This window comes from Ambystoma mexicanum, chromosome 1p, assembly GCF_040938575.1.
Source record: "Ambystoma mexicanum isolate Mex_15411 chromosome 1p, UKY_AmexF1_1, whole genome shotgun sequence".
NCBI lineage: Eukaryota > Metazoa > Chordata > Amphibia > Caudata > Ambystomatidae > Ambystoma > Ambystoma mexicanum.
In genome coordinates, this window is record NC_090921.1 from 924,745,914 (window position 1) to 924,766,945 (window position 21,032).

The window sequence follows — 21,032 nt, forward strand, 5'->3', positions numbered from 1 at the left end:
TCGAGCCCCGTGTCTTCCCCTCCATCCCTCCCCACTCCCTCTTCCAGTCCCCTCGGGCCCTCCCGCTTCCCAGCCCGCCCCGCACTCTGATTGGGCCATCCGCTCAGCCTTCCGGGTCTAGCCTCCCACCCCTTCCTGGTAACACCCACCCCCCCGCCTCCTGACCCGCCCATCCCTCCCTTCATCACCGGTCCTCCCAGGGCAGCCCCCTGCCCGGCAGCCCCAGCGGCTAAGGGCCCCGAGGCCAAGGGAGACTCCAACAGAGGCGACTCCTGGGAGTGTCAGCCGGTGTCCGCAGGGGACGCCAAGGAAGCCAACAGACACCAGGCACCGACAAAACTGTAAGTGCTGGCTTGGGTGGGACGTAGTGCAATTACTCTGCTCCTGAAAGCTCCTACCACTCTAACCTACCTTTCAATAGCCTGCAGTCTAATGATAACTAGTACAGTAGCCCGAAAGAACCACACAAATTAGCCTGCGCCACCTCTGAGCAGAAGTGTGAATGTTAGCATATGCCATACTTGATGGAATCTCTAATAGCCTCTCTTTGAAAGCAAATCCAGAAGTGTACCTCTCCGCGAAAGTTGATTTTGAAGTGCTTTAGAAGCTGAATTCAGACGTATACACAATTGCATTTAGAAGTTGTGACCAATAGCCTGTCTGAGAAAGTTGAACCCAATTGCATTCAGGAGTGTACCCAACTGTATTTAGAAGTGGCTCCCAAGTGCACTTATAAACTGTGACCAATAGCCTCTCTGAGAAAGTTAAATTCAAATTACACCCAGTTCATTAGAGGTGTGCCCAATTTGCCTCTCTGTAAAAAGTTGAATTAAGAAGTTCATTTAGAAGTGTGCCCAATTTGCCTCTCTGTAAAAAGTTGAATTAAGAAGTTCATTTAGAAGTGTGCCCAATAGCCTCTATGTGAAAGTTGAATTTAGAAGTGCATTTAGAAGTTGCATTTTAGAAGTGAACAGAACGCGAGATGTCCATTTAGATGTGTGCCCAATAGCCTCTATGTGAAAGTTGAATTAAGAAGTTCATTTGGAAGTGTGCCCAATTTGCCTCTCTGTGAAAAGTTGAATTAAGAAGTTCATTTAGAAGTGTGCCCAATAGCCTCTATGTGAAAGTTGAATTTAGAAATGCATTTAGAAGTTGCATTTTAAAAGTGAACAGAACGCGAGATGTCCATTTAGATGTGTGCCCAATAGCCTCTATGTGAAAGTTGAATTTAGAAGTGCATTTAGAAGTGTGCCCAATTTGCCTCTCTGTGAAAAGTTGAATTAAGAAGTTCATTTAAAAGTGTGCCCAATAGCCCCTATGTGAAAGTTGAATTTAGAAGTGCATTTAGAAGTGTGCCCAATTTGCCTCTCTGTGAAAAGTTGAATTAAGAAGTTCATTTAGAAGTGTGCCCAATTTGCATCTCTGTGAAAAGTTGAATTAAGAAGTGCATTTAGAAGTTGCATCTTATAAGTGAACAGAACACGAGATGTCCATTTAGATGTGTGCCCAATAGCCTCTATGTGAAAGTTGAATTTAGAACTGCATTTAGAAGTTGCATTTTAGGAGTGAACAGAACGCGAGAAGTCCATTTAGATGTGTGCCCAACCTGCCTCTCTGTGGAAAGTTGAATTAAGAAGTTCATTTAGAAGTGTGCCCAATTTGCCTCTCTGTGGAAAGTTGAATTAAGAAGTTCATTTAGAAGTGTGCCCAGTTTGCCTCTCTGTGAAAAGTTGAATTAAGAAGTTAATTTAGAAGTGTGCACGTATTTGCCTCTCTGTGAAAAGTTGAATTAAGAAGTTCATTTAGAAGTGTGCCCAATAGCCCCTATGTGAAAGTTGAATTTAGAAGTGCATTTAGAAGTTGCATTTAGAAGTGAACAGAACGCGAGAAGTCCATTTAGATGTGTGCCCAACCTGGCGCTCTGTGAAAAGTTGAATTAAGAAGTTCATTTAGAAGTGTGCCCAATTTGCCTCTGTGTGAAAAATTGAATTAAGAAGTGCATTTAGAAGTTGCATTTTAGAAGTGAACAGAACACGAGATGTCCATTTAGAAGTGTGCCCAATAGCCCCTATGTGAAAGTTGAATTTAGAAGTGCATTTAGAAGTTGCATTTAGAAGTGAACAGAACACGAGATGTCCATTTAGAAGTGTGCCCAATAGCCCCTATGTGAAAGTTGAATTTAGAAGTGCATTTAGAATTTGCATTTAGAAGTGAACAGAACGCAAGAAGTCCATTTAGATGTGTGCCCAACCTGCCTCTCTGTGAAAAGTTGAATAAAGAAGTTCATTTAGAAGTGTGCCCAATAGCCCCTATGTGAAAGTTGAATTTAGAAGTGCATTTAGAAGTTGCATTTAGAAGTGAACAGAACGCGAGAAGTCCATTTAGATGTGTGCCCAACCTGCCTCTCTGTGAAAAGTTGAATTAAGAAGTTCATTTAGAAGTGTGCCCAATAGCCCCTATGTGAAAGTTGAATTTAGAAGTGCATTTAGAAGTTGCATTTAGAAGTGAACAGAACGCGAGAAGTCCATTTAGATGTGTGCCCAACCTGCCTCTCTGTGAAAAGTTGAATTTAGAAGTGCATTTAGAAGTGTGCCCAATTTGCCTCTCTGTGAAAAGTTGAATTAAGAAGTTAATTTAAAAGTGTGCCCAATAGCCCCTATGTGAAAGTTGAATTTAGAAGTGCATTTAAGAAGTGTGCCCAATTTGCCTCTCTGTGAAAAGTTGAATTAAGAAGTTCATTTAGAAGTGTGCCCAATTTGCATCTCTGTGAAAAGTTGAATTAAGAAGTGCATTTAGAAGTTGCATTTTAGAAGTGAACAGAACACGAGATGTCCATTTAGAAGTGTGCCCAATAACCCCTATGTGAAAGTTGAATTTAGAAGTGCATTTAGAAGTTGCATTTAGAAGTGAACAGAACGCGAGAAGTCCATTTAGATGTGTGCCCAACAGCCTCGCTGAATCTAGAAGTGTGCCCAATAGCCTCGCTGTGAACTTAGAAGTGTGCCCATTTGCCTCTCTATGAAAAGTTGAATTTAAAAGTGCTTTTAGAACTGTGCCCAATTGCCTCGCTAAATCTAGAAGTGTGCCCAATTGCCTCTCTGTGCATTTAGAAATGTACCCAAGTCCCTACCTGTAAAAAGGTTGAATTAAGAAGTGCATTTAGAAGTTGCATTAGAAGTGTGCCCAATAGCCTCCCTGTGGAAAGTTGAATTAAGAAGTGCATTTAGAAGTTGCATTTAGAAGTGTGTCCAACAGACCGTCTGTGGTAAGTCAAAAGTAGAAGTGTGCCCAATAGACTAAATGTGAATTTGGAAGTGTGCCCAACAGCCATTCTGTGAAAAGTTGAATTAAGAAGCTCATTTAGAAGTGTGCACAATAGCCTCTATGTGAAAGTTGGATTCAGAAGTGCATTTAGAAGTTGCATTTAGAAGTGAACAGAACGCGAGAAGTCAGTTTAGATGTGTGCCCAACTTGCCTCTCTGTGAAAGTTGAATTTAGAAAGTTACCCACCCCGAAAGTTACATTTAGAAGTGTGCCCAATAGCCTGTCTATACATTTATAAGTGGACCCAATTGACTATCGGTGATAGTTGAATTTAGAAGTGTGCTCAACAACCTATGAAAGTCAGATTTAGAAATAACCAACAGTATAGCTGTGTAATGTAGAATCTAAATCGGTGACTAATAATCTACAAAGTTGATTTATATCCATGCCTAATACCCCCCCTGCATAAAGATGAATTGAAAGAAGTCCCCCACTACCGTGCCCTATTCAATCCTATTAGTATAACTAAAAACATAGTTGTGTAATATAGAATCTAAATCTGTGCCCAACAACATTTTGGTGAAACTCTGATTTAGAAATAACTAACAGCATAGCTATGTAATGTAGAATCTAAAACAGTGACTAATAATCTAACTACAAAGTTGATTTAGATCCATGCCTAATACCCTCCTTGTATAAAGGTGAATTGAAAGAAGTCCACCACTACCGTGCCCTATTCAATCCCAACAGTATAACTAACTGTATATCTGTGTAATATAGAATCTAAAACTGTGACTAATAATCTAATACCCCCTCTAAGCAAATTGAATCTAGAGGCTGACCGAATATCTTCTCTGTGTACAGGTGAACTTAGAAGTGTACCCAATAAACTAAAATCACCTCTGTTTACAATTCTATCTAGAAAACCACCAATAGTCTAGTATCATCTCCAAGCAATTGAACCTTGAGGTGTGCCTAAAAGCGTGTCACCACCACCGCGCCTCAGAACTACAATCAGAAAGCCCTCCTAAATCAACCTAAAAGCTCGCACCAATCATGAGTGCACCCACTCCTCAAGAGTCAGTCAGAAACGAACCCCGTGGACCACCCCCACTCTCCGATCTGCCTTCCCTCCCGCCCCCCCCTCCCAAATCTCTCCAACCTCCTTCGCACTCCCTGCCTTTCCCCTCTCCAAACACCAAGCCAGGGGGGCACGATGGCGAGCCACTCACCCCAAGACCACTCATCCCCTGAACCCCACCCCCACCCCACCAGCATTACCCATAACCGCTCCCCTCACTATAATTCCTGGCACACCCCACCCTGCATTCTCCCACCTCCCACCCTCCCCTCATACCCCTACCACCCTCCCCCCGACCACACCCTTTCCCCTCCCTAAAAACTGCACGCCTAGCCCTAGCAAGAACCGAAGCTGCATCCCTCTCCCCCTCCAACCCCCCTACTCTCTCCCACACACCAGTCGCAGCAAAGAAACTAAAGAGGAAACGTTCCTTGTCTCTTTCAATCTCTCAGCACTCCTCACCTCCCTTGTCTCGACCCATCATCTCTATCCTGCAATCTCCTCCTTCCCCCATGGCTTCTCCCTGCCTGAAACCCCTCTCCCTCGACTTCACATCACCTGCAACTGAAACTCCTAACCGCCAACACCCCTCCTCAAATCCCCCAACCCAAACCCGATCATCCTATCACACGCAGCCTTCCAACCCCACCCGAAGCCTGCCAATCCCTCTGCTCGCCCACTATTCCCATCTATCATCACCCACCCTACCCCCCTCCGTCCTCCCGCTCCTCCACCGCCCCATCCCGCTCCAGCACCAAGACCATCCTTGGCTGCCGATGTGAACTGCATCCTATTTAACGCCCGATCTGTGGCAAAAAACAGACATTGCATCTTTGATCTCCTCGCCTCAGTCAAACCAGACCTAGTTTTCATCACTGAAACCTGGTTCTCTGACGACTTCGGCCCAATCGCTAATGAAGCCTTTCCGCCTGACTACTCCCTCATCCCACTGAACCGTCCGTCCAGGGGAGGGGGGATAGCATTCGTCTTCAAATCTCTCTTCCGCGCCTCAATCATCGACAACCAACCCTCCATTCCATCCTGCGAACCTCTCCTCGTTAAACTATCCCTCTCCCCGTCGCTCTCACACAGCTTCCTAATAATCTACAGGCCCCCTGGCTACGATAGACACTTCGCAAACAACCTTTGCGATTCTATTGCCACCCTCCAACTAAACCATCCCAACCTCATCCTTCTTGGAGACTTCAACATATGGCTCGACATCCCCACCAACCCTATGACATACTCCCTGGTTGACGGTTTAGATGCAATTGATCTGCAACCCCACATAAACGGCCCGACTCACTATAAAGGACACACCGTTGATGCCATCTTTAGCTCCAACTCCCTGACCCATCTAATGCCGCCCACCCCTGTCACCTGGTCCGATCACTTCATTCTCTCGTTCGCCATCCACTCACCCGAACCCCTTCCCGTACTCACATCTCAACCTCCAAACATACGCAAATGCTGGAAGAAACTAATAATCATCCCGGACCTAGCCGAGGCACTCCTCCAGTCTCCACCACCTACCTGCTATCTCAACAACCAACTAACCCCTGAGGCCTTTGATTCATAGCTCAACACATCTCTGATGCGGCTCACCCCCTCGTGCAAACCATCAACCCGCCATGGCCTTTTCCCCAGATGGTTCACCCCTGAGCTGAAGACCACTAAAGGACAATACAAATACCTAGAACGCAAATGGCAGAAAGAGAAAACCCATGAGAGCAAGACCTCCTTAGCCCGACACCTGTATCGGTACAAAGCCGAAATCCGGAAAGCAAAAAAGGCCCACTACAACTCCCGAATCCTAAACTGCAAAAACCAAAGCAAAGAACTTCACAAAATTATCTCCGAATTCACCAATCCGGCTTGTAACACAACCATCCCGACCGCGTCACAATCACTGTGTGACTCTCTCTCCCTCCACTTTTACTCCACGGCTATCGAAAGGACAAAAACTCTAACCACCAAACTGGCTCTCTTACAGCCACCTGGCAATCCTCTGCCCGTACCGGCCAGCCCATCAGCTGCGACCTCTACACAACCAACGTTCGAATCCTTCAGTCCAATATCACCAGAACAATTTCTCAAACTCCTATCCGCCCGCAAACCATCTGGATCACCATTGGACCCCTGCCCAGCCACAACCCTAAAAGAAATCTTTGCCTCCACCTGCGTAGGAGAACACGCAAGATCTATCATAAATGCCTCCCTTTCCGCCGGTATCTTTCCAGACGCATTCAAATTGGTGCACGTCAAACCTCTAATTAAAAAACCTTCGCTCGACCCTCTCGAGCCCAAAAACTACCGCCCCATCTCAAACACCAAGTTCCTTGCCAAACTCATTGACCGAACCGCCTACTCCCAACTAAATGCCTTTGTTGAAGCCAACAATCTCCTGGACCCCGCCCAATCAGGATTCAGAACCCGTCATGGAACTGAAACCACCCTAACCTCGATCTGGGATGACCTTAAAATGACAGCTGACTCCGCGGGATGCGCCGCACTAATCCTTCTCGACCTATCAGCCGCCTTTGACACGATCAACCACTCAATCCTCCTGGACCGCCTCCACTCCCTAGGGATACGTGGAACCGCGCTTAAATGGATAGCTTCGTTCCTCAAAGACAGGCACCAAATAACGACACTCTCCGACTTTACCTCCCAAGCCCGACCAGTCGACACAGGAGTCCCACAAGGAGCATGTCTATCCGCCCTCCTGTTCACTCTCTACCTGATCACCCTCCCACCAATAATTCGTTCACACAACATCCTGTGTTACAATTACGCCGACGACACTCAACTAATTCTAAAAATCCTGAACGTAAAACCCAACTCCCAACCTGATATTGCATCCTGCCTCCTGAACATAGAACGCTGGATGACCCAAAGCCACCTCTTGTTAAACCCATCCAAAACAGAAATCATGGTTTGCGGCAACTCTGATCTTCTACCGCACCCACTACCCTGGCCATCCGCCATGGGCAACTCACCGACACCCTCCAACACAGTGAAAAATCTTGGATGCACCCTTGACTCCGACCTAACACTCTCGCGCCAAGTCAACAATGTCTCAAAGTCCTGCCACTACCACCTCAAAAACCTTAGGCGCATCTTTCCATATCTCTCATTTCCCAACAGAGTTTCCGCGGTCCAATCAATCGTCATATCAAGACTGGACTACGGAAACCCCCTATACCTCGGAATTCATGCCTACCAACTGAATAAACTCCAAAGAGCACAAAACGCGGCGGCCAAAGTGCTACTCGCGCTCGGTCCAAGAGACCACATATCCCCAGCCCTCAAGACACTGCACTGGCTTCCAGTAGCCCATAGAGTGGCCTTCAAAACCTTATGCCTCACCCATCGAGCACTACATAAAACTGGACCGCAATATCTTCAAGAAAAGTTAATACCTTATCACCCCACTCGCACCCTTAGATCAAGCTCAGCCGGCCTCCTAGTAATTCCCAAGACAAACTCAGTCAGGTTAGGCGGAGCATCATTCTCAGCCCTGGCCCCAACCCTATGGAACTCGCTCCCTCCCCACATCCGCCTCACTAAGGACTTAACGGCATTCCGCAAACTACTAAAAACCTGGCTCTTTCCCTAAAACCAACCGGTTCCAAACCAGCAACATCAATCATCACAATAACACCGACCCAGCAAACCACAAAATAAATAAATAAATAAAGTACAGCTAAACTAACCAGACTGTAACCTACAATGACAAACAGAACTAAAACGAGTAATGTAGATCTAAAACAGTGAAGTGGACAATAGGAATAAATCACTGGGAATGTAGAAAGTGCAGAGAGCGGATGAACGTGGAGACCGGACGAGCGTGGAGAGCAGAAGAGTGTGGATGGCGTGATTGGACGAGTGGGGAGTACGAATGACTGTGATGAGTATAGATGAGTGTGGATGATTGTGGAGGATGAATGCTGTTGGCGGATGAGTGTGGAGGGCAGTTGAGTGTGTAGGCCGGTTGGTGATTGGACGAGTGGGGAGTACGAATGACTGTGATGAGTATAGATGAGTGTGGATGATTGTGGAGGATGAATGCTGTTGGCGGATGAGTGTGGAGGGCAGTTGAGTGTGTAGGCCGGTTGGTGATTGGACGAGTGGGGAGTACGAATGACTGTGATGAGTATAGATGAGTGTGGATGAGTGTGGAGGATGAATGCTGTTGGCGGATGAGTGTGGAGGGCAGTTGAGTGTGTAGGACGGTTGGGTGTAAAGAGCGGACGAATATGAAGAGCAAATGAATGTGGAAGACGGATGAATGTGGAGAGCTCATGAATGTACAGAGCGGTTGAGTGTAGAGAGCGGAGGAGCGTGGAGAGCGGATGAGCGTGGAGAGCAGATGAGCGTGGAGACCCGATAAGCGTGGAGAGCGGTTGACTGTGGAGAGGGGATGAGTGTGGAGGACGTGAGCGGATGAGTGGGGAGAGCGAATGAGTAAGGATGAGTGTGGATAGGTATAGATGAGTTGTGGATGAGTGTTAGAGGATGAATACTATTGGCGGATGAGTGTGGAGAGCGGATGAATTTGAAGAGCAAATGAATGTGGAGGACGGAAGAGTGTGGAGAGCCGTCGAGTGTAGGGAGCAGTCGAGTGTGGAGAGCGGCTATGTGCAGAGAGCGGAGGCACGTGGAGAACGGAAGAGCGTGCTGAGCGGAGGAACGTGCAGAGTGAAGGAGCGTAGATAGCGGAGGCGCGTGGAGAGCAGAGAAGCATGAGAGCGACTGAATGGGGGAACGACTGAGTGGGGGGAGCGACTGAGTGAGGAGAGCGACTGAGTGGGGAGAGCGACTGAGTGGGGAGAGCGGTTGAGTGTGCAGAGCGGTGGGGGAGCGACTGAGTGGGGGAACGGATGAGTGTGGAGAGCGGATGAGTGTCGAGGGCGGATGAGTGTCGAGGGCGGATGAGTGTCGAGAGCGGATGAGTGTCGAGAGCGGATGAGTGTCGAGAGCGGATGAGTTTTGAGAACAGATGAATGAGGAGGGCGGATGAGTGCGGAGGATGAGAGAGCTGAATAGGAGACCGAATGAATATAGATGAGTGTAGATGAGCGTGGAGGAGGAGCGCTGCTGGCAGACGAATGTGGAGCACGGATGAGTGTGGAGGTTGGTTGAGAGTAAAGAGCGGACGAATATGAAGAGCAAATGAATGTGGAAGACAGATGAATGTGGAGAGCACATGAGTGTAGAGAGAGGTTGAGTGTAGAGAGAGGTTAAGTGCAGAGAGGGGAGGAGCGTAGAGAGCTGAAGAGCGTCCAGAACAGAGGACCGTGCAGAGCGGAGGAGCGTGGAGAGCGATGGAGCATGGAGAGCGAAGGAGCGTGGAGAGCGAAGGAGCGTGGAGAGCGAAGGAGCGTGGGAGCGGCCGAGTGTGGAGAGCGGCCGAGTGTGGAAAGCGGCTGAGAGTGGAGAGCGGCTGAGAGTGGAGAGCGGCTGAGAGTGGAGAGCGGCTGAGTGTGCGGAGAGCGGCTGAGTGTGCGGAGAGCGGATTAGTGCGGTGAGCGGCCGGGTGTGCGGAGAGCGGCCGAGTGTACGGAGAGCGGCCGAGCGTGCGGAGAGCGAACGAGGGTGTGGAGAGCGAACGAGGGTGTGGAGAGCGAACGAGGGTGTGGAGAACGAACGAGGGTGTGGAGAGCGAACCAGGGTGTGGAGAGCGAACGAGGGTGCGGAGAGCGAACGAGGGTGCAGAGAACGAACGAGGCTACTGAGAGCGGACGAGTGTGTGGAGAGCGGACGAGTGTGGAGAGCGAACAAGTGTGTGGAGAGCGAACGAACTTGTGCAGAGCGAACGAACGTGTGGAGAGTGAACGAGTGTGTGGAGAGCGAACGAGTGTATGGATCGAACGAACGTTGTGGAGCGGACGAACGCATGGAACAAATGAGTGTATGGGTGAATAGTGCATAGAGCGGATGTGAACCAAAACACATAGAACGGACCTGACCGCTCAGAATTGTGCGACGTGCATATTTTGTTTTGGAATGCAAGGAATCTTTGAAAGAGCATACTGCATATCACACCCCACGCTTACTCTCTCCTTACACCACCATTCAACTAGAACACAGAGATACTATGACACCATTCGGTATAACTGTTCTCATATCAACATCTGCCGCTCACCCCCCATCACTCTAAGTAAACATGGCTGGTCTCACACCTCCAGCCAGGCGTTTCTCCTCAGGCCTAACGCCGCCACACTCGGTCTGGATAATTACAGCCAGACCGAACACATATCCCTGATCTCTCAACCACCACACCTACCGCTAAGAAGCAGCTACCACATGAATTCCGCACCAGCTGCACACATACCGGTGCGCACACGCACCTTTGGACTCTCTCTAATCTTTCCACTGACCCGAACTTCGGTTCCCAAGGGCGTTGAACCTACCAGCGCCTTCAGACCATACCAATGGTATATAAGGCGCTATACAAATGCAAAATAACAATAACAATAACAATTATTCTGAATGCAGACTGTGAAACCTTGAAATTATGACTTACATTGGGACTATTTGTATGGCTTCTGGGGAGGGATGACTGTGGTTGTCACGGAGTACTCTGGATTTTTGGAGGAGTGGGACCCCAGTGGCCAGCTTAACCATCTGCATTAGAGTGTTTTGTGTTTTGACCATGCTCTTTGCTCTTTGTATAGGTGATTGTTGGAGGCCTGAACAACCTGGGGTTTAGGGGGGGAGGTGTGGGTGTGAGAAGTGGGGGGAGGGGGCATAACTGTTGGGGGGAATCTGTTTTGTTCTTGCTTTGTTCCCTTTGGGAGATTCTGTTTATATTTTGTTGCAAACTTTCAATAAAAATAAAGTGGAAAAAAAAATGTCAATGTACTATATAAATGTGTTGTAACCTTGATGTGGGCAGAGCACTCTCAGAGATCTAGATAAACTTTTCCTTGAACTCTCGCAGCCTGGGACTACACATAGTCCCTTCTGTCCTTTCCATGGCAAATATTTTCTTTGTTAACATTGTTACTATTTTTTGAATGGCTGCCATGGAAAGAGAGAAGGGACTAACTGTAGTCTCTTCTTCCTTTCCATGGTGGCCATTTTGTTTGTTCACCTTTTTACATTAATTTTGAATGGCCGTCATGGAACGGAAAACAGACTCACTTCAGGTAATGCCACTTCAGGTAATACCCCGGGGTACAAGGTGGTAATGCCCCCCCTGCTCGGGCCTATTGCTTAAGTAGAGAATGTGTACATGGTAAAAGGTCTCATAACTATATTCCTGGACTAGGAGTTTATGTTTATAAACGACCGGACCATCCTCATATAGAATGCATAGGGGGGTCCACAAACATACAACTGTAGAATGTTTTTTCACTACATTTCTTATCGCTCACTGGTCATTCTTTTAAGCGTTTCTGCAGTAGGTAGATCTCAGCCCCTAGGAAGTGTTGGGCACTCACCAGGGAGTTAGACTATCAGAGTGTGACAAAATGACAAGATATTAATTTAATTGGAGGACGTGAAATGATTGTGTAATGTTGTGAAGTGCCTCTTTACATGAAAATGAGTTCACTGAAACAACCAAGTTTTGACTGCATTTTAATGATTTACAATCTGCATATCTAGTTGATGTGCCTCGTGTAAATTGCTGGGAATCAGAATTATAACTGTACTAAATGCTATAGTTCTTCTTTCTGAGAACAATCATTCATGAGTTTGCTGTGTTTGAGCTTTCATGTTTATTTTCTATAAACTGAGGAATTGCCACCTCATTAATTTCTGGCAGATATGTGAATTCATGTGTATATATCAAACTAGATGGCCAGCTCTCAGAGGTCCAGTACCGTGAGGGATCCGTTGTACCCACAACCAGTACCTCTGTTTTATCAGAGTTTAACTTCAGCGAATTCCTGGACATTCATTCACCAACATCCTCCAAGCAGCCCCTAAGCCAAGCAGCAGTATCGGAGCAGAAGAGATTGAGCCGAAGGAGATTGGGAGATTGGGAGCCATGGGATTTTGAATGGTGGTATGGCAGTGAAAATACTCATTCCTTTGCTCCATAGTGTTCCATTAGGATTTTTGGTGAATTTGTCATGAGTGGTAATTATGCGTGGTAAATGCATTGACTTTGGCATTAAAGTGGAATATTTACCACCAGCATCATGCTGGAGTATAGCTCCTCTTCAAGCTCAAACTCAGAATTCAGCATTGTGGTAAAAGTGTCAGTAATTCAATTTAGATCAAATAAAGTAGTCATGGAATTACTTTCACTTTTTTTTTTTTTTATCACACCTGCAAACTCATGATAAGGTCCAATATTTATAAACCAATGATCAACATCATACAGAAAATTTAAGGAAGCAGGCCACTCATTTAAACCGTATTTACATGTTTCTTATTGTCGGGAAAACTTGCATAGAATGGCTTTGGAAGAGTATGGCTAAATCATTGGGTAAATGACTTAATTATTAGGAAACTGTTAACAACGTCCATTTGATGTTGTATGCCTCCTCTACTATGAAAGATCATGTATACGTTTCAGTAACACAGATTATTTAATTTAAATAGACAAAATTTAGTGGCCCCACAGAGCCACTTTATGTTGCTAGTGTCAGGAAGTAGCTACACTCTCTATTTTTGTAGTTCAGGCAGTAATGGTGTTTTGAGCTGGAACGGGATGCATGAGGTTCACCATTATTTGTTGTATCATCACACCTTTTTGGTGAAAAAGGGGCTCACTTACCCCAGACTCCTGTGCACATACTTCCTGAACAAGTCCAACCTTGTAACCTGAAGGGGAGAGGCATATTTTGTGTCTTCATATTCAGCTCTGAACTTTTACCAGCGAGTATTTGTGACAAATTGACTTCTGTCCTGAAGGATCACAAGGATGAGTAGAGGCTAAAATGCTCAGTCAGCCCTCACACTTCTTCAAACCCAGAGCAAACACAATCATAAAAGTAAAACAGGCACAGTCAAGAGCTATACCTCAAGTGCCTTTTATGGTAACTTAGGCCAAGGCACCACTATACTCTTAAGAGAGGGGGGGTGAATGTGGACAGTATCAAACCAAAAAGTGAAGTATAACAATTCAAAATAAAGGAACAATAACTAACTAGATAAACACTACACACAACCCACCCCTGAGGAAAGAACATGAAACAAGCAAAGATAGAATATGCTGCATTCTGGGTAATGAATCAGGGGTGAAAGACAAAGCAAAATCAACAATGTTCTTGAAAAAGCATATGTACTTGTGAGAAAAATGAGTTTAAAGTGTCCTAACCACTCTCTAGGTCCAAATATGGGCCGAGGGGAGAGTTAGCAGACAATAGTAACTTCTTTGCAGTTCTTGTAAATACCAAACCAGGCTTCCTGACATTGTACGAAGATCGGGAGAGAACAAAAGGCAGCAACAGAGAGTCCTGCTGGTTCAAATGTGCTGAATAGTTCTTGAAACATGCTCCAAGCAGTTCAATGGTAAAAAAAATACTAGGATCCCGGCTGGCTTGACTCTCAGGGCACTGTGAGTCACAATCCAGGTGCTCACGTACAGGATTAGACATTTTCTCATGCTCGCAAGTACGGGTGAGGCTGGCAAAAACCTGCACCGGTCCTTCAACATGGTATGGTCCTGGGTACTGCTGTGGCTGGCAGAGAGGCAGGCTTGTTCCAGCAGAGGATTACCCCAATTGTCCAGGGGAATGGTTAGGGGACAGAGCTGGTCTCTGCCTTGGAACTCTCCCTTCACCTCACAACTGGATGACTTTAGAAAAGACTGCTCTTACTGCAGGATCCAGTGAAATATTCTCAAGTGATGATCCAAATAAGTGGTGGGAGACCCCTTCTTTTATAGGCAAAGGTTTCTAGGTGATTGGACAAAAGCAAACCTGCTTTAGGGGTTGAAGCCTTGCCCTTGAAATTAGTGGACCTTGTCTTTCTGATGTCACACCCAAAGTGCATTGTTCCAAAGGAAGTGTAGGGGACAGGAAAGGGAAAGAGAGGCAGAAAGTATCGAGATGGCAGGACCCTCCCAACACTGGCCTCTAGAAATGCAGCCACCTTTTTTGAGGCCAGGTTATTTGTGAATGGGTGTGCCCTTTGATTCCTGTTCCCCGGACAGAGTCCTGTGGAGTGACTGTCCTGGGGGAAAGGGTTGTTACCTTTCTTTACGAAGGAACACAGAGAGGCACCCCATTAGGCTACCTTCCTGTCAGTAGGGAAGGCTCCAGCCTGTCTGGGGAATACACGTAACCCTTCCACAGCAGAAGTGGGCCCAAAGAGCTGACACATGTGTAATATCAGTTTAATGTAGCTGGGATAACTCTGATGCTGGCCACCCTACTCTAACTCGGTTATGCCTTATATTTACAGTTTTATGTGCCACCAGGACAATATCTTCAGAGCTATGTAGTTTTTAGAACAGGGGTGTGTATATAGTGGAGTCCCTGTGCTGCAGAGACTTGGGTGTCACTGTACCTGTCAAAGGCACCTGTGACCTCTGAATCTGCTCTGTGCCACTGGTAGTAACACAAAAGAGGCAATGGCTGCAAGGTTTAGAATTAATCTTAATAGCTGCCAGTGCTCTGGGCAACCTTCCAGACCATTGTTCTTTGCCTGCCAAACCATTACAGAAAGTGTAAATACCATATGCAAATCTGGCTTGGTCCTAACCCAAAAGGGGCAGTCCAGCCTGAACTGCTATGTCCCATCCATTCTGCACAAGACCACATGCATCTCCAGACATGTTTCAACCTCATTGGACATCATCGGTGAGGAGTAGCTGGGGTCTATAGGCCCAACAGGCATGGGACCCATGTCTAGGCATACTCGTTCCACTCAGGATGACTAAAGCAAAATAAAAGAGGTGATAGCTGGAAAGTTTAGAATTAATCTTTATCTGGTTCAGCAGATGCTGTGAATCAGGATACGGACACATACAGATGTATCTACACACTATGCTTTCGACATGGAGCTTATGAAAGGAGAATCTGTTTAGTAGATTTGCCTTTCAGAGATGGAATTGCCTGCATCATTGTATTATTTATTTAAAAAAATGAAATGCAGGGTATTCACACCCTTGCCAGATGGCAATTCATCACTGCATTCTCTCATTATTATTTCATAAGAGAGACACTAGTGGGAGTACGGCATGATGGTCACCACTGCTTGAGACGCCATTTGTCTCAGCTGAGAATTGACTTTAATACTAGCAGGGGAGGTCACCCAGCGTCTGCTTGAATTCATTGCTTGTTTCTAGTAGTCCTGCTATACCAAGCAACACGTTTGCGCAAAGAAGCAAGAAGATGGCCTACCTAATCGTCAGGTGTGATGGACCTTGGACTATATTACTGGGTGCAGAGAAGCATCAGCAGAAATTCCGCCACTGCAGTGCAGGCATGAGGTGAGGAGGATTGGGATAGCAGACAATGAAAATAACCAGCCATAGATTCCATGTTGCCACCGCTAGTGTTAAAATGCATGCCCATGGTGAAACACATCTCAGTTTTTTAGAACATTCTCCCATCTTATTAATGGCAGCTGCAATTTAAGTGGGATCAATCTGTAACATTATGAGAGATCTAATTTCTGGCATTACCCCCTCCGAAAAATGTTGGAATGCATTAATGCATACAATTGTGCAACTCAAACTAAAACATCTCCTGTATGCATTGGATTGATTTGACCATCTCTGCCACCTGAAGACAAGTGACCAGTGTCTATGTTTTTGCAAGCACTCTGATAATCGTGTCTGTCATAATGTGATCAGGGTTTGTAATCAATAATATTGCTCACTAACCATCATGACAGTCATTGTGGTAAACTGGATAGACCATGCACAAGTGCAGATGAATCCATATAAACTGCTGAAGCAAATTTCCCATGGAAACTGATAAATGTTGTGAAACATTCACTTGAGATGATATCATAAGATTCCTGGATAAACTTGAATAGTCCATATTAATCACTCTACTCAGCAGCGCAGGAAAACATATTCGGAGTCTGCAGAAATCAGGTATGACTTTGTAAAACAACCCTTAACAATATGGCACCCACACATAGACACAGTACATTTCTCTACTTTGCTAGCACTCAATGGCACATCTGCAGACAACCAAAGTAAAGAATGAATTTGTCCTTCCCCAACGGGCAGGCTAACTCCCCTCCTTGATATACATGTGGTGTAAAGGGAACCAAGTACGTTTGCAATATGAGTGAGTATAACCTCATCCACTGGTATCTCCTGATCGCCTCCATAGGTGGCCACCTCCCAGTGGAGCAGTCTGGGTACAGCCACACACTGTCAGAAGCAACATATCCACCAGCATAAGAGCAAGAATGGGATCTGCGAGGCATACCACCAAATGTTGGAGCCCTAGCCGGAATCTCCCCATCAGTGATGTCATCAATGGCATTTTTCATGTCATCTTTGATATCCTGGGTGCTAGTCTTAGCAGTGCACAGTGGTGGCATGAGTTATGGTTGCTTAGCTGACATAAAAGAAAGGGGCTGAAGATGGGATGGTGTCAGTGATGGCATCAATGACATGTGTGGTGGCATCTTTTATGGTCGGGGTGGTAGTGGTAGCAGTGGAGAGTGCAGATGGAAAAAATGGGTGATTAGCCTACCATAACTCCCGAATTCCAGGGGTTTTTAGATTGTACTTGTAGAATGGCATAGGTTTTTAATAGGGCAACTTAACGATAACGTCCCTTTAACAAAGTTTTTTTTGTAGTGAATTTCAGACTTTTTTAGTAGGGCAATGTAACCATAATGTCCTTTGAGAAACGTTTTTTGAATGATTTGCATAGGTTGGCAGTACTGTACGTGATACACAACATAAGTTGACCAACATTTTTATTGAGGATTTAGAAGGATTCCAATAGTAACACATAAGCATACCGTAAAGCAACATGTGACTTCACTGCCCATCTTTCTACGAAATTGCACAGTACCATTTGCTGTTGCACAGCATGGTCACATGGTGCATAACGCATACACACTGTACAATAATATGGGTGAGTTGTTGCAGAAGTACATTGTGTATTGTTGTACAAACTTGTAACTGCAACACTTCCCGTTCACAAGTCAACAGGGCAAGTTTGCACCACAATAGAAGCAAGAGTGCATACCGAGGTCTTTGATTCAGTAAACCCCATTCCACCCTTAAAAAAGTGGGGGCTGAATGCCACCAAAGAAAAGGATTTTTTATCTTCAACCGGAATGCCTCCGGCGTTCACGTTTGAAGAAAACAAATCCTTTTCCAAGATGGCCACCATGGAAAGGGAAAGCAGCCGTTGCATAGAAAGTCTTTTTCCGCTTTCCATTACAGCTGCCAGAAAGTAAAAAAGGAAAACGTGTGACCGTAGTGGGCGAAGAAGATTTGTATTTGTTTGAAAATGTGTGTTATCAGCAACACCTTTAACAGAAAGCCAGTGACTAGTGGACATGTCGACTGCAATGCAATGTTTTGTCCCAACCTGTAAATGGAAGTATTTACCTCCCCGACACTGTGGTCAGTAAGCATACCTACAGCGTACCCTTCAGAGACGAAAGGCATACCGTTGATTGCTAATGTACATGACAACACTTGTGAAGTATGAAAACACTACGACATGTAAAATACAAAGGTGTTTGTTCGTGCGCAATGACCTTTACATAAATGTGTGGAACATACAGGGAATATGTTTGGCAAAAATGAGCGTGCAGAACGCAAAAAAGTAATCCTCTAATATGTGGACAAAATCACAACAACCCCTGTGGAGTGAAGTGCACTAATAGCAGAAATATGGCAAGCAACACCCTTACTACTGACTTGTGCACACATTTTTTTAAAAGTGCCACAAGGTGAAAAGGGTGAAGAAATGTGTAGTGCGAAGTTATAAGGAAGCATTGATTTTGAAACGTTTCTGTACAGAAAACACTTTCAGTGCACCTGATCTAATGTTTCCACTTTTAGACAGATACCAAATCTGACAACATAGCGCCTTGATGCAGAACTAATCTTTGTAATTGGGGCAGCTGGGTGACAGAAAGTACCCTAACGGCACAAAAGCATAATAGATGGGCCTGCGCCTTACTTTGCCAAAGCAAGTGGTGTGCAATAGCGTTCTGGATAACGTACCTTGGCAGAGTAAACAAATGCTTTCTTAAAGGCATACGCACCGTGATACGGCACCTATTAAAGAACATACTACAACCTGCAACGTACCATGGCAGATTGTGAAGGGGAACATGAAATGATTAAAAAACACACTCACATGTAAAAAGTAGGAATGTACTTTTATTTCACAATGCACAGCGCTAAATCATTGCCCTTTTCTCAGTTGCAAGGAAATTTGAAGTGTGTGTCTCCGCCGCACAATGAAAATGTTAATTTTGACGGTCACGTTGATGTTTTCCCACACAGTCACCATGCGTTGGCGCCACAGATTTTATCATGCACACAGAGTGCAGTGGCGACGCAGCAGTAGGTTTCCTCTCACAATCATTGGCAAGATGCCGTCAATCTCTGTGATGTAGTCCATCAGAAAGTATAATGTTAGTGGCAATGGTGACGTTGTTGTTTAACCACACATAAATTATGCGTTGTTGACACAGTAGGCGTATTCCTGTCACAGTGATTTACTAGGCGACGTGAATGGCTGCAAACTATGACACCGGAAAGGAGGGTATGTTGCTTCTTACTGCTACAACTGCATAGGGACATAGAGGTCCGATGCGGTCATCCCATTCAATGATGACGCACATAAAACCGGTGACGAATAGCTGCAATTGATGATTAAAAAACCCGGCACTCGGACGCTGCAAGCCATGACACTCGCAATACGGAAGGAAGTAGCTGAGGGGAAAATGACAAAAAGATCTATCAATATGAAGCCTCTGCGGAAATGTAAGGTGTACTACATAGCATCTCTATAAATAGTGAATGTTATATGGGGAAATGTACTGACTCCCTACAAACGGTGACAATGTGCAATAGACATACTAGGTAAAAAAGTATCAATACCACATACATTCCGTGGAAATTGCAGTGACATCGTACAGACGGTGGTAATGTGCAATATGAAACTTCAACGGCACACAAACGTCCAAATGTATTACAAGTAATAAATTTTTTTTTCACACTAAGTAAATAATGGCAGTTTGGTGATCAGCCCTGAGAAATAAGCTTACATTATGTGCACTGACTCCATTTTGGCCTCCGCAATCACACAGTAGTTGTTTGCAGTAAGACGTCCTCGAGAACTGATATTTCATGAGCTTCACAAACCTTTTTTGAAGCATAACTTATCAAAGGGAATGTTTCACATACTGCGACTCCCTACATTCTTTCTGTCTCTGTTCCGTGTACGTCAAGGTCGAAAAACAATTGACCCTTATGAGGTTTGCTACATGTGCGCCCATACTGAGCGCCTACTGAAAAAATGAAATGAATTGAACTGACCTTCACTCCGAACGCAAATACATTCTCATTTTGCAACAACATATCAGCAGTCAATAATGAGAACCGTTACTCCCGACCACGTGCAGACGTGCAGTGTTGACGAATCCGTGCAGGTGGCTGCCTCAAATGCCAAAACATAAGACGCCAGTCTAACCGCACTACTTTTGGTGGTGGCTTCTTACATAGACGCAGTAAGTGCTTGTCGTACGTTGCCTACCAAGTTTCACTGTACGGGACGATATTGGTAACAAGAATAAAGCACTGTTTCACTTCCTACTGCCACATATAAGTAATGCTTACCTTTCGACACAGTGTTCCATAAGGGTTTGTTTGTGGGATATTCGGCGTTCATCACAAAAACTAAATGACCATGGCAACCGTATCAAAAGAATGCTACGCACTTGACGCAATCGGTGAAAGCACTACATCTTGACGTACAGCATGCCATAGATTAGCCAATAGAAATCTTCTCCACTGAGCAAACAGGGAAGTGGGACCGCAGAGCGGACATAGATATCACTAATTCTTAGACTGCTACTTTTTGATCGTTTTAAAGGAAAGTACAGTATGATTTCTCACAAAGGTTACATAAACATGGTTTGGGGGAACAAGCCCCTGCCCCTGCCACAAAATTGATGACAATCTGTCCAGTGGTTTGCCCTGTAGCTGTGCGCAAAGTTTTTGCCCCATTCAGTCTATGGGAAAAAAAGAAGTTTTTGGACCCCCCCTATAACTTTCCCCCCCTGGACGAATCCTTACCAAACCTTGGGGAAACATTCAGAGTGGCCCATATACTTCTTTTGCAAACTTTGGTAAGGATTCGTCCAGGGGGAGCCAAGTTATAAACCACCCAAAAAGTGCTCTTCCTATGGAAACAGCAACTTAACCATAACTACATGGCCATGTAATATATATATATATATATATATATATATATATATATATATATATATATTACATGGACGTGGTAGCGTCCATGTAGTTATGGTTAAGTTGGTGTTTCCATAGGAAGAGCATTTTTTGGATGGCTTATAACTTCGCTCCCTCTGGACAAATCCTCACCAAACATTGCAAAAAAAAAAAGTATATGGCCCACTCTGGATTTATTTACAAAGTTTGGAGAGGTTTGGTCCAGGGGGGGGGGGCAAAGTTATAGGGTGGTCCCAAAATTTGTGTTTTTTCCCATAGACATAATGGGAAAAAACTTTGCGCACACAGGAGCTGGGGCTTGGTCATTTGTGATGTCAT